This window comes from Pelodiscus sinensis, chromosome 2 (genome assembly GCF_052426305.1).
Source record: "Pelodiscus sinensis isolate ZL-2025 chromosome 2, ASM5242630v1, whole genome shotgun sequence".
Lineage (NCBI taxonomy): Eukaryota > Metazoa > Chordata > Testudines > Trionychidae > Pelodiscus > Pelodiscus sinensis.
Genome location: NC_143053.1, coordinates 139,114,566 through 139,129,718, shown reverse-complemented (window position 1 = coordinate 139,129,718; position 15,153 = coordinate 139,114,566). Strand labels below are relative to the sequence as shown.

Here is a 15,153-nt window from a genome sequence, read left to right as displayed (position 1 = left end):
GACATAGCTAAAGTGAGGTTCGTATTTTCAATCCAGACCTAGTACACACTTACCTACATCAGAAAAATCACAATCAGCACTAATTAGCATGATTCCTAGGAGTCCTAGCAAAGCTAAGTGACTGAATAAGTATGGAGAGGAAAAGATGTTCTTTCCCTTGATCTCTTTAGGGAGTTAAATGGCCTGCATTGCCTTAGCATGTGAGGTCACTTCTGTGAAGAGACATAATCACCAAGCTGTGGGAAAGTGTTCACTATTGCTGTTCTTCCTCCTACCAATATAAACTGAAAAGGGCATCAGTCCAGCTCTAATCACAAACACTAAAACTTACATTTTTGTGTGGAAGAAAAAAATGTACAGAACAGCAGCACTAAAATTGTCGACTGTGGAATGGAGGTGATTTAGCTTCATTTCTGTGCTGTTTTGTTGCTTCAACAGATTTCTACCACAGCTGTAACAATATTTTTCCATGCTGTAGTTTCAGATTATAAATTAAACCATATTATTGCCTAATCTAATATTAAAAAATATGATTAAGAAGAGTATTCTTTTATGAAGTAGTTTGTATACTTCAGTGTGTATATATTCACACACACACGCACACCGTATAATTAAGAGTTCCTTGGATATCAGATGGTATCTTTCATATCTCGGGTGCAGATTCCTATCTGTTATGAATGACTACATTTTCTTTTTATTAGAAAGAACTATGACTTTTTAACTAACTGTTACAGCTTAACAATTTAAATCATAATTTGCCCGATTTTCATTTTAAGTAGCCAAAGCTAATTCATGCTGACTTAATGTAGCTAATTTTTTGTAGCTGACCTTTCATGGAGATCTATTAATAGTGAGAAGATTCTATAATTAGTAAAATAATAGACTGAAAGCTTATTTAAATGAGGGAAAGAAACACCTTCAGAGAATACTACCCAGTGCTCTTTGTCTTGCGTTTTTCAACTAGCCCAAGAATGAGATTTTTATTTCCAGAAAAATAACTTTATAATCAGTGCCCAAGCTTCCCCAAATTTCTTCCCATTTAAACAATTTCTACTGCAGATTAGTTTCTACATCAGTGGAGATTCACGGAAACTTCAAAAACAGTCTGGAAGAATCCTTCAGTGAATAACCTAAGCATTTGTAACAAAACTGTATCTAGCAGCCTGAAACACCCTCATATGCAATTGTATAAAATGGGAACAAAGTCTTAGCTCTTTTGTACAAAAAGCAGTTTGATCCCAAAAATGGTAAGTAAACCATAGAAGACTACTCCTGGCATAAAAATGCCTCCCTGCTTTCTAGAGTATTATAATTGATTGTTTTAGAATGAAGACTAAAGCAACTATTAGCAGGACACAATATGTCTTTGTGTTTTATAGCATTATGTGCCAGTGTCTGATTTTGGAAATTTTAACCCATAAAAGCATTGAAGCTTAAATCCTACGATGGTTCTAATGTAACAAGAGTTACTAGTAGGTCATCAGGGTAGGAAGATTTCATGAGAAATGTGATTTTAAATTAAGGATTTAAGGAGAGTGCTTGCCATATGTGAACTTAGTAGGCTATACCAATCATGGGGAGTGGAGAGAAAGAAGACAAGTTAAGCATGTAGCATATCCTACAGAATGAGTAAACCCTTTATGATTAACAATGCGTTCCACCTTGTATTTTACACTCCCGTTGGTTTCCTTCTCAGCACCTAAGCAAGATCTCTTTGTAGCTTGCAAGCTTATCCCATACACCAACAAAAGTTGGTCTAATAAAAAAGATATTACTTCACCAATAGAGTATCTCTCATACCCTAGGGTTGATCACAGCTACAACAACATCACATGCATTGTATCTCACAACACTTATTTTCCATATGAAGAAATTGAGACAGATGTAAAGAGACTTGCCTAGTGTTGGACTCTGGTGTAATAGGGGCAGAAAAAAGGATTAGAATTCAAGTCCTCTGTTTCCTAGGTAATGTAATACATTAGACCACAATAACCCCAGAATACAATGCTTATGGCAAGTTTTTTTCAGAAGCAGCTTTGTATTGGGTGCCCATCTTTAACATCCAATATGTGATTTGACAAAGGTACTTCACTTCTCACAGATGAGCTTACTACTGCTACAATTCCACTACTTGTAATAGAGTGCCAATGGTATTTATCACAGGTGAAAATGTACTCTACAGATTTAAAATACCTGCTGCCAGAGACCAAAACAATATTATTTTCCCCAATTATAAAGATCTGGAATCCTATATTGAAAAAGATTAAGTGGATTGCCTTGTAGTTTATTTTCTAATCTATTGGAATGGGCATTGGCTTGGAGAGTCCAAATCAGTGAATTCTATTTTTCTCTCATTTTAACACTGATTTGCTGTGTGATCTTAGTTCATTTCACTCAGCCTAGGTTTTTTCAGGAGATAAAAGTCAAAGGCCTAAGAGAGTACAGACTCTAAATCCAGTGGCACAGTTTTTTCAGCCTTTCACCAGAGTATGTAATGGAACTCTAAGTAGGCAAGTCTGGAAGCCTATTAACCACACTGGTGGTGCAGTTGAAAAGCAACTTGTGAAAAAATGTTGCTGGCTGGGATTAGCCAGCAGCTGTTCAATGTATGTACCATTACTACCATACAAATGGCTATGACCTAACTAGTCATTAACTAATCTTTAGCACTAGTCCTAACCATTAAACTAAGTGTAAGCACTAATCTTACGTAAACTGATGTGGCACAAATACACTGGAATGTTTGGCTACGTCTAGACTACATCCCTCTGTCGGCAGAGGGATGTAAATGAAGCACTTGGAAAGTGCAAATGAAGCTGGGATTTAAATATCCCGCACTTCGTTTTCATAATCACGTAATGGCTCTCTTTCGAAAAAGTGCTATTTCGAAATTGAAACCGCAGTCTAGATTCAGTTCTTTCGAAAATGGAGTGCCGACCGAGGGATGAAGTCTAGCCGTAGCCTAAAACCCAGTTGCAAGTACAGTAAAACTCCGATGGTCCGGCATCTGATGGTCCGGCACTCCTGATGGTCCGGCACCATCAAGAACCCGGAAGTACTCCAGGCAGCTGGACCATTGGAGCTGCTCTGTCCCCAGCTTCCCCGATTCAGCCGCTGCTAAAACTGACCAGCGGCTGAATCGGGGAAGCCGGGGCAAAGCAGCTGGAGTGCTGCCGGGTTGGTCCCGTAGCGCTGCCCCTCGAGGCTGCGAGACCAACCCAGCAGCACCCCAGCTGTCCCCGATTCAGCCGCTGCTGAAACTGACCAGCGGCTGACTCCAGGAAGCCCGAGGCAGAGCAACTCTGCCTCGGGCTTCCTGGAGTCAGCCGCTGATCAGTATCAGCAGCGGCTGACTTGGGGACACCTAGGGCAGAGCAGCTGGGGTTCTGCCGGGTTGGTTCAGTAGCGCTGAGGAGTGGCCCCTCCTCATAGCCCCTCCTTCCGATAGTCCGGCAAATCTAATAATCCGGCACCCCCTGGGTCCTAAAGGTGCCGGATTATCGGAAGTATACTGTATTCAAAAGTGATGCTTCATCTTCGAATTGGGTGATGAGAGGGGACCACAACATTAATTTGGCTGGATATTTTCAATCTGTGTCAGCAGCATGAGCTGCCATGTAATTAGCCCACAACAATTTTTATAAAAATGTAACCCACTCAGCATATTGCTTCCTGAAAGCTTAAGACACCTAGAAAGAAGACAACTGTGGTCCTGCAACAGCCGCTTAGGAACACTCCTGGTGATCCAAAGTACTCATATTAGATAGTGATAGAGATGTAGCCGTGTTAGTCTGGTCCTGTATTTTGTTTCATATTAGATAGGCACCTTTGTCTCTTTTTTTCTATAACTTTGGGTTGCTCATACTAGAGTTCTGTACTTAAATCTGCTCCACCTGGGTTTACAGTGTCATCTTTGCTATCGAGGTAAAAGCTGTTAGCTAAGTAAAGAACTGGTGATGATTAATAGATTTTGAGCACCCTTTAAACATCAAAGAGCTATTAAGGATAATGACATACTTTACCACAATAAAATATTTCAACTATCTGACTAAAGATTCAGTGGGCAATAGAATCATGTTAAAAAGTTAAACAGTCATATCTTTAGCAAGCAAATTAGATGTAAAAGCTGGTTCGGTCCCAGGGAAACTGAAAGGGATGCCAAATGCTATTTGATTTGTTCAGATACCTTTGCAGAAGGCAAATAGTAAAAATCTGAAAAGTGTGAAGAATGCTTAGTAATCCCTTCCATTTATTGAATAAACAGTAATCAAGAAGGATAAAAGTCCTTGCTATGATCACTGGAAAGAATGTGTTTGTGTGTGTGCGCGCTAGCAATCCAGTTCAGCAGGATATTAAGTCCTAACATGAATTTTCCAGAAATGCTACAAATTGCAATTGGGAGGGGCGGAAATCAAGCTATAGACAGCCCATTGCACTATAGCCACAGTGTGCAATCATGACCTTAATCAATAAGAAAGCGTCAGCCATGTGTTCAGGATCTTAAAAGGCCATGGAAAGACTGGTTGGTGAGCGTTTCTATTATTAGAGCAAAAAAACACATTGCTTCCATTAACATCAATAGAAGCTGCTGTCATGTAACTGAGAGCATAACTGGGCCCTGTGTAATACCTCGATCACTGTAGGTAGACAGGCCCTAATAATAGATGCATTAATACAAGTACACAGATATTATGTATACACTCCTATGAAGTGTAAAAACAAAATGTACTATTACATTTCCTAGTAGAAGAAGCTAATTAGTCAGGAAATAGAGAAATGAACAGAACAACATTCCAGGCAGATGGTCCAGCACTCCTTAGGCAGATGGCTCTGCTAATTAGATACTGGCAAAAAATAACATTAAAAAGGTGGTTTAATTACATGATGCCAAAAATTAACAACTAAATGAGCTTTTCTTTTTATTATCTGGTTGCTTTCACATCTTACATTATGTATTTCATCAGTACCTTGGAGATTTTTTAGATATAATGGTAATGAGCATTACAACTAAATGATGGTAAGCACATGGTCATCCCATCCTATTGTTCACACTACAGGCAGTCCCCGACTTACGCGGATCTGACTTATGTCGGATCCGCAGTTACGAACGGGGCTGCTCCGGAGTACATGGACTGCGGGACCTCGTGGTCCCGCCGCCCGTGTACTCCGGGCGAGAAAAGCTGCTCCGCGTCTCCCTGGTCTGCAGACCAGGAAGACGCGGAGCAAAGCCGCTGCCCGAGCTCCCCCCCCCCCCGGCTTTGCAAAGCCGCGGGGGGCTCAGGCAGCGAGGCAGCGAGGCTTTGCAAAGCTGCGGGGAAAGCCGGCAGCGGGACAGCCCAGACGCCCCGCGGTTGTCCCCCTGCCGGCATCCTCAGAGGCTTTGCTCCCCGTCTCCCTGGTCTGCTGGTCTCCAGCCGCGGAGGACCCAGGCGGCGGGACCGCGGTGCGTGTCTCGGTCCGCTGCCCACGTCTTCCTGGTCTGCTGGGGTGAGGGGGGCGCAGCTAGTACGACCCCCCCAGCAGACTAGGCTTTTCTCTGGACGCCTGTGGCAGAGCAGCTGGGGCGCTGTCGGTTGGTCCCGCAGCACCGCTCTGGGCGCTACTGGACCAACCCAGCAGCACCCCAGCTGCTCTGGTCCTGATTCAGCCGCTGCTGGTCAGTTTCAGCAGCGGCTGAATCAGGACGCCTGGGGCAGAGCAGCTGGGGTGCTGCTGGGTTGGTCCAGTAGCGCCGCTCCTCGGCGCTACTGGAGCAACCCAGCAGCACCCCAGCTGCTCTGCCCCAGGCGTCCTGATTTAGCCGCTGCTGAAACTGACCAGCGCTGACTACAGGAAGCCCGAGGCAGAGTTGCTCTGCCTCGGGCTTCCTGGAATCAGCTGCTGATCAGTTTTAGCAGCAGCTGACTTGGGGACGCTTGGGGTTCTTAAGTTGATTCTGTATGTAAGTCAGAACTGGCGGTCAGTTTCAGCAGTGGCTGAATCTGGACGCCAGTTCCGACTTACATACAGATTCAACTTAAAACAAACCTACAGTCCCTATCTTGTACGTAACCTGGGGACTGCCTGTAGTTCAAAAATGAAATGGCTTGGCTAAAACTATGCTCTGTTTGGCTATAGAGACTTTCCAGCTATGTAATTGTGTCTCAGTAGTCATTTATGTTGGAATCCAAGAACTGGATCTAAAGGGGCCATAGGAGGATGTCTGAACACTTAGTGCAGGGAAATAATGAAGGAACAGAATTTCGGCAGAAGTAGAGCTTAGCAGAATGACTGTACTATTGGCTGGTGCCAGGTTTTTTATGGCATGATTTTGGTGTTATGAGGTCAATGCTTCCAGTTGACATACAAATCCAATTAAGAAAGATTTACAACTCTATATCCACTGAGAAAAAAAGTTCTCCATATTTCAAACATAGTAATCATCTTCTTGCCTTCCACCCCAACCATTTTGTCTCCGGGCAGCTGCTTTGTTAGAACCCTACTTTGCTGTCCAAAAGACTTTGAGGTCTGGGGAACATCTGTTTTTCATTGAAAAAGCTAGAAGATCATACATGAAGAATGATGTTCTGATTAGATGAGCTTCCTTCAGAGATGAGAAGGGTTCTCTTTTGGCTCACTCAGCAAAGGACCCTAATTTGAGTCTCAACTGTATCAATATGCCAGAATCCTCTACAGGGAATCCAACCACCAGATGGAGGATTCTGGTAATTGGTTATGTCTAGTCTCAGATCTGGAAATCAGGTGGCAGACATAACAACTTGTTTTTCTTGGGGAAAACACTATTTATATGTTTTTGTCTATTTAGAGTCAAGTTTAAATATCTGACTCTAATATGGAAATATCTCCATAACAACTGCAACTTTTATGTAAGTTTATACTGTGTTTCATACAGGGGTCTGTGTGAAATATTTTAAATAAATCTCAAATCATGCTTAAGCTCAAATGGTTTTGATGTTCACTACAAAGCGAGTGTACCTGACATGATTTAATGCAGTGAATTTGAAATTTCACATGGTATTGAACTGGTATTTAGCTTTCAACTCAATTTCAATTTAAACAATTTGGTTTAAACACAACAAAACTCTGTACTTATATATATGGGTGGTTGTGGAATCTCCATCTGGAGATATTTAAGAGTAGGTTAGATAAATATCTATCAGGGATAGTCTAGACAGTATTTGGTCCTTCCATGAGGGCAGGGGACTAGACTCGATGACCTCTCGAGGTCCCTTCCAGTCCTAGTATTCTATGAGTCTATCCATCCTGTGTCAAAATCTGGAGAAAATCTTCACATGAATCCATATGGAATGAAGAATCAAAGTTTTACACTATGAGTATGTTTAACATGCAAAGGTACATTTCAGGTTTTGAAACATCTCAGAAGGTCAGAATCTAGCACTACATCAGTAGACATAATTAGCAGACAGATCTATCAAGCTAACTTTCAAAAGTGCGCAACACTGAGATACTTCATTGACTTTAGTGGGAAAAAATTTAGCCCAATGCTGAACAATTTTGAAAATTCTATCTGAAGTCCCTCATTTCTCCTGATTACACTACAGCTACATCTATACTGCACCTCACTTGCACAAAAGCTTATGAAAATGAAACATTGATTAGCATACTGTCACACTTCATTTGCATAATTAATTAGGGGGTGCTTTTGCGCAAGAGGCTTCCTGAAAATTTAGGAAGAATGGCTCTTGTGCAAGAAGGTGTTTTGGGGCAAAAGAAGCCATCCACACAGCTCCTTTTTCCGCAAAAGCCTCATGTGCAAAAGCAGCTGCTAATTAATTATGCAAATAGAGTGTGGCAATACGCTAATCCAAGCTTCATTTGTATAAGTTTTTGCACAAGAGAGGTGCAGTATAGACGTAAACTACAGACTGAACCTCTCTATTCCAGCACTCTCTGTTCTGACAACATCCATGGTCCGGCATGATTTTAGTCAACCATATGTCCCCTTATCATGGGTGTGGACAACTTTCCTGCGATCCCATAAAGTTTGTTTACAGCCACCAGACCTGGCTCCTGGCTCTCAGTGTTCTGTGCTGTTATTTAGCTCTAATTTACCCCTAAATGTCTTCTAAGAACCCAATAAGCAGTGGAAGTGATGGTAATGCTGCTAGACAGTATAGACCCTCTGTGGTTGGCAAATTCTCTGGTTAGGCACTGGTCAGGTCCCGACTGTGCCAGACTAGAGAAGTTCAACTTGTAAAGAATTCCACTGTTAAGAGGTGAAGAAAGGGCCCATATATGGCTCGTATATTTTAAACAAAAAATATTTGGGTTATATTTAATAGAGACAAGTTCACTGCAAAATTAATATTTAATGCTGGAATTCAACTCCCCCAAAGTTTGAGGGATTTGGATCCTGGGTTTGGTTCTGGCCTATACAGGTTATTATTTGCAAAATTGAAATAACACTCCTGAGTCAGGCATGTTCAGCTAAAGCTCCAAAGTTTTGGGTGTTTGAGTCTCTTGTATTAGATTATTTCCCATTTTTAAAATATATTTGATTCGGACATTAAAACACTCAATGCAAATCCAAAATTTCTCAGACAGTCAGTAGACAGGAGTAAAGAGTATATGCCTTCATCATATTAATAAATTTGGTTTTTGAATGCAGATTATGAAGTTAATGGTCACATACCCAAGTCAGCAAGGAAATCATTGTTTAAATTGTAGAAAAATCCTTTTTAACTACCTGCAGCACTATAGGGAGTAAAATCACTCCCTACTTGTTGGCATGTTGGCTGGTTTTGGTGGGTTCAAAGATTTTTTTGAGAAAAACTTACAAAAAGCCTGATCTTACAGTGTTACAAAATTTTGTAGGGAGCTGACAAATGAATATCAAACTTCTCTCGCTCTTTTTCTAAGTGCATGCAAAATGTGCCTCAAAATGGCATGTGAACGGGATTCATTATCAAATTTGGTCAGTTGGCTGGATCATTAGCTTCCCCAGCCTGGGTCAGGTACTGACAGAGGGCATAGCTAAACTACATTCCTCTTTAGAAAGAGGAATGTAAATTAGGCAAATCTAATGTGCAAATGAAGCACAGATTTAAATAACACACACTTCATTTGCATATTCGCGTCTGAGCGCTTTTTCAAAAAAGGATTTTTCGAAAGTGAAAGCGTAGTGTAGACATGGTTCTTTCAAAAAAATGCACCCTATTTTGAAAGAACCCATACTCCTCATTTTTTTAGGTGTTACGGGGTTTTTTCGAAAGAACTGCGTCTAGACTGCGCTTGCACTTTCAAAAAAATCTTTTTTGAAAAAGCACTCAGACGCAAATATGCAAATGAAGCATGGGATATTTAAATCTGCGCTTCATTTGCTCTTTTGATTTGCCAAATTTACATTCCTCTTTCAAAAGAGGAATGTAGTCTAGACATACCCTCAGAGCGCAACATGAGCACTAATCCATTCCCCAAAGAAACTATATAATCACAAATCATATTACAAAAAAATTATTAGAACACTGCACTCTCTTAGTTGTAGATTGTGCTTTGGACTATGCATTTCCTCAACAGAGGACTGCTATGCAGTCTATTTGGTCCATGAGCCTAGGCAAGCAGGAATAAACTATGCTATGTGGCTGTTTGCTCCCTACGGCTACGTCTAGACTGCAGGTTTCTTTCAGAAGAAGCTTTTCCAGAAGAGATCTTCCAAAAAATTTCTTCTAAAACAGAGGGTCCGCACTTTGAAAGCACATCGTAAAAGTGATCTGCTTTTTCAAAAGATAGCATCCCCACTGAATGGACGCTATATCACATTTAAGCTGTGATTACTATGGAGAGAGCAGCCACCAGGGCACCTGTGCTTTTTCCTCTTTCCTCTACTTTCGAAATTACTCCCTCTTCCCTGTCCACACACGCCTTTTTTCAAAAGAGCTCTTTTGGAAAAAGGCTTGTTCCTCATAGAAAGTGGTTTACCAATGTCAGAAAAAACTCTCTGCAAAAGAACACAATTGCAGTGTGGATGTAAGTGAAACTTTTGACCGTTTTTCTGAAAAAACTCTGCAGTGTAGACATACTCTACATGGGAAGTAGGGATTAGCCAGTTACCCCACATCAACCAATACTTGAATTAAGAAGGAAGCAAGGAGGCAATTATGCCTTAGAAAGATGCTGATGAGTCACAATTCCCCCTCGAGTTTCTTGGGAAGGTTGCAGCCTATGCACTAAGCCTTGGCCTATGACTGTGCTTAAAGACAGAAAATACTCTTACAAATTAAGATAAATAACAACGACAATGAGTTAGAGGCCTTAGTTTAAGGAGGAGAAATATCTGTTACTGCATATACAGTGCAGTATGTGACCTTCTGAATTTTTTAAATATGTGAGAATCACACATTGGATTGCACAATCTAGCATACTTTTTTGGGCTTTATTTTATTTTTTAGATACTAACACCAACAATTTCATCATTGCTCTTGCTTATTCCTCTTCTCACTAATATCTGTTTAGAGTATATTCACATTATACCTATTGAGGGAATTTTGCCATTAGAGCTTGTCTATACTCTGCTACCTTCGATCAACGCTGCTACTTTTGATCTTCCAGGATCCAAATTAGTGGGTATAGTGAAGACCTGCTGATTTGAACAGAGAGGGTGCTCCCACTGGTGCCAGTAGTCGCACTCCTCACAAGGCATAATGGAAGTCAACAGAAGCGTTTGCTCCCGTCAACCTCCCACTGTGTGTACAGTACAAAAACATGATTTAAGATAAGTAAGCTCCAACTACTTAATTAACATAGCTGGAGTTGCATATCTTAAGTCAACGTTCCCCTTTAGTGTAGGCCATGTCTAAGACTTCATTGATAGCAGTTTCAACAGTACCTCTCATTCAAAATTCTGGAGGAAAAGATAACAGGAGGACAAATAAATAATAATACGCTAATTAATAATCAAAATAATAGCCAAAAATAAGAACTGGTCAACAATTGGAGGCTTATGAGACAACGAAGAGACAGAAAACAGTTAAAAGAAAGTGTAATAAACTAAAAGAAATATAGTTAGTCCCAATTTGTGCAATAAAATGCTATTGAAGAAATAGGCATGTCAATAGCAAATGAAAGTGAAAATGAGACATACAGTTTTCTTTAGAACTGCATGACATGCCCAGCAAGAGGATTTTAGATGTCCAACTTACATTTCATTGCTGAAGTTAAGCTGCAAAAACAAGTACATAGACCATGATTTTGCTGTTTAAAATAACATACTGATACATGAGGGCTGTGTCTAGACTGGCCAGTTTTTCCGGAAAATCAGCCGCTTTTCCGGAAAAACTAGCCAGCTGTCTACACTGGCCGCTTGAATTTCTGCAAAAGCACTGACTTCCTACTGTAAGAAATCAGTGCTTTTCGCGGAAATACTATGCTGCTCCCGTTCAGGCTAAAGTCCCTTTTGCGCAAAACTTCCGCGCAAAAGGGCCAGTGTAGACTGCTCACATTTGTTTGTGCAAAAAAGCCCTGATCGCGAAAATAGTGATCGGGGCTTTTTTGCGCAAAAGCGGGTCTAGATTGGCCATGGACGCTTTTCCGCAAAAAGTGCTTTTGCGGAAAAGCGTCCGTGCCAATCTAGATGCTCTTTTCCGAAAATGCTTTTAATGGAAAACTTTTCCGTTAAAAGCATTTGCGGAAAATCATGCCAGTCTAGACGTAGCCAAGATGTTTAGAAGGTGAACAAGGCAAGATTGAAAAAAATAAGACAATGCCAGTACCAAAAGTAAACTGCAGATTAAAGATAAAGTATCTAGTGGTAATGACCAGAATGTGGAAGAAGTGGAAAGCGAAAGAAGAAATAAAATAATTTCTGCCCTGGTTATAATTAATTTAAGATAATTTGGTTGAATATGAGAAAAATTAAGACAAATTTATGAGTATGAAGGGGAGAGGATATAAACCAGGACTACAATTGAATATAACCAGCACTGCATGCTCTGAGACAGGATAATGTTACCAACAAAGCAAATATAAAGCAAAAAGAATAGGGGAAAGAGAAAAGTGTCCTGGGGGACACCCATCAAAGCAGGATGAGAGAAAGCTACATATTATATCAGGATATTTTGAAAGATCAGTCATGAAAGAATGAAGGAAATCATTTCAGTGCAAATTTAATTTGTGGCATACCTGCTCAATGAATAAATTGTACAGTTGCAAAAAAGACCAAGGAAACAAAAAAGAAAATGTAAGGAAGACAATGTAAGGAAGACTGAGGAGGATTAGGGTTAATATTCCCTGATAAAATGAGAAAAAAGGCTCGGACAGCAGTATAACATTGACCACCTAGTCAACAGAAGTAATCAAAAAGGAGAAGCCAACAATACAACTTGAAATCCCCATTTACAATTTCCTGATGGAGATCTGGGATTATGGCGATGTTCTTATAAAGACTGAAAATATTTTTTTCATTTATTATGTTACAGGGAGATGGAAAGGTTCAGAACATCGGCAAAAGATACGATGACTTTCACTTCTAAGTCACATGCTCAAATTTGCTCCAGGCTAGTAATTGCTGGAAGTTGGCACCATCTCATAGCCTTTAAGGCAGTTATTTATGGGAAGTGAGTTGGCCATCTCTGTCCAATTTCTGTCAGCTTTATCAGCATCAAGGGAGTCCTATAGAATTTTCCTCAAAGTCTAGCTTAACCTATACCAGTGGTGGGCAATAAGACAATATGGTTTGCCAAGGGTAGCCCCTGGCATGCTGCTGCCACCCTTTTATTTACCTGTGCTTCCACTGATATCGGCGCTTGCAGCACCTATTGGCTGCAGATTGCCATTCCTGGGCAACATGAGTTGTGGGAAGTGGTTCCATGCCTGCCACTCACACCTCTGATTGGCTAGGAACAGCAATCCATGGCCAATGGGAGCTGCAAGTACTTGTATTTACCTGCGTCTCTGCAGGTAAATAAAGCACCGACAGCCTGCCAGGGGCTAACCCAGCTGGACTGAGTCTGGCCTGAGGGCCATTTATTGTCACTGCTAACCTACACTGACTGGCAATTCTAGGACAGCAGGGTTTTCTACTATCTATGCCGTATCTGTTCTGTGGTTAAAGAGGATTTCAGTCATTTAAACATTCAGCCAGTGACATTTTATTAACATTTTAGTTAATTTTAAAAGTTCTGTTTATATACACATATTAGAATAATGATGGAGACAATGGCAATGAAGTTGGAAATTCCTTCTTTCTGAAGAAGCATTACAACAGACACACAAACTTTCATCAAACATAAGTCTCATGATTACAGAGAATAAGAATATAAAATATATTAAAATATTAACTGTGTAACCAATAAAAATTATATCAGTTACACAGTTAATTGCAGGGCTTTACTGCCAACTCTTGTCCCAGCGGGTCTGATGGCTAATGGCCTCGGCCCACGGGGTTGTGGACCCATCCAGTCTGGAGCATCCTCTTGCCTGTGGGCACCAGTTAACTGGTTACGGATAAAGGTGATTCTTACTAGGTAACCAATTATCCATTTACATCCCTAACAGAAAATAGGTGCCATTTTCTACAGTGCCTAAGTAATGCAGAAGCCTAAGTCCCATTTTCAAAAGTGACTTGGGACCATTTACAAAGGTATTTAGGAACCTGTAAAATGAGTTTTCAAAAGTGGCTAGGTGTCTCACTCTCATTGGCATCTAGGCAATTTTGAAAATCTTACTAAGCATCTATCTGCATCTTTAAATGTCTAAATAGCTTTGAAAATCTGTCCCCAAATATCCAACTCCCATCAGAGCAATTGGGTTTCTGGGCACTTTTGAAAATTCCACTACTTGCTTCTTCAGCAGCTTAAAAGACCATTAAAAATCAGATCCTTAGCCACTTACATGCCTCCTCCTCATTGAAATTTGTAATCGTGATTTTGATTTTTCGCTCTCTGAAATGGTTTTCTGTTCTAACGATAACGTTACAATTATGTATTTGACTCAAAACATTGCTATGTGCAAGCTAAACTTTCCGATAGCTTGTTTTTCTTTTTGGAAGAGAGGGGAGATAAAAAGGCAAAGATTGCTAATATTCCAGCTTTCTGGAATATTACAGCTATTTTTTTGAGAAATGTCAATATTCCTGCCAGTTAAAGAGTCATTTCTCATGAATCCAAATGGAAATTTTTCCATCTTTACATGGATGAAACAGCTGTTACATTTTTAACTTCTACCTAAATGGCTTTATGAGATGCTCTAATTATGCAGCCTTGGTCATGTTGGGCCAACGCAAAACACTTGACCACATATTTCAGCATAAACAAGTTGGTAATCCCACCCTTTTGAAACAAGGTACATAATTATGTTCCTAAAGTTAACTACTGATTGAGTTTCCAAGATACTTTCTGTCATGCAACTGTGGTTCATTTAAAAGTTTGCTATAGTTATCCCTGTCTCAACAACAAATAACTTATTTTTTTTCAAGGAATGAGTACAAGTCAGCTTTTGTCAGATTTCCAAAATACCTTAACAGTCGAGAACAACCAATTTCACATAGAATAAACTCTAATAATTAGACTGTTTTCTTATAGCCAAATTAATGCTGGAAACTAGAATAATTTGCCACAATCATTTTAACTATAATTTTCACAGTGGATAATTGCTCTTTAATTTAATAATGCTTTCTCTTTATAAAAAATTAGTCTAATTAAACAAACAAGAACAATTAAGGGGCAATCAGTTTTTCAGCCATGTCATAACCATGCTGCTTTTCATCTGTTTCATAATGGTAAGTACTCAATGCCAGACTCATACCTTTCCCAATCTGTGTCTCTGCCCATAACCACGGAGATTATGAATCCTTTTCATGTGTCATCTTGTGATACCGGCATAAAAGGAACTGTATCTGTTTTTTGTATTCTATATTTTGTTTGCACTTTATTGACTACATAGCAATGCTTCATAACTTCACACACCGTGACAGCTCATACAATCCAATGGGATATACTGTTCAACAGATAAGACTTTTAAAATGATACTTTTACAACATAAAATACTTTTTAAAAATGTAAACTTTGTACAAAACATATAATAATTTGATGTCAATGGTGACTATGGGGATTACAGAGTGCTACTTTGATGTGCAGAATGTCATACCCTGATCCTAAAAAAAAAAATGTATATTTTTTTAACATCAGTACTCCCAAT

At 40.0% G+C, this 15,153-nt stretch overlaps 1 protein-coding gene across 3 annotated transcripts in view; it reads right to left on the bottom strand.

Moving 5' to 3' along the window:
* SEMA5A (semaphorin 5A) overlaps positions 1–15,153 on the bottom strand; it is a 553,406-nt gene that overhangs the window by 250,955 nt on the left and 287,298 nt on the right. The window lies entirely within an intron of this gene.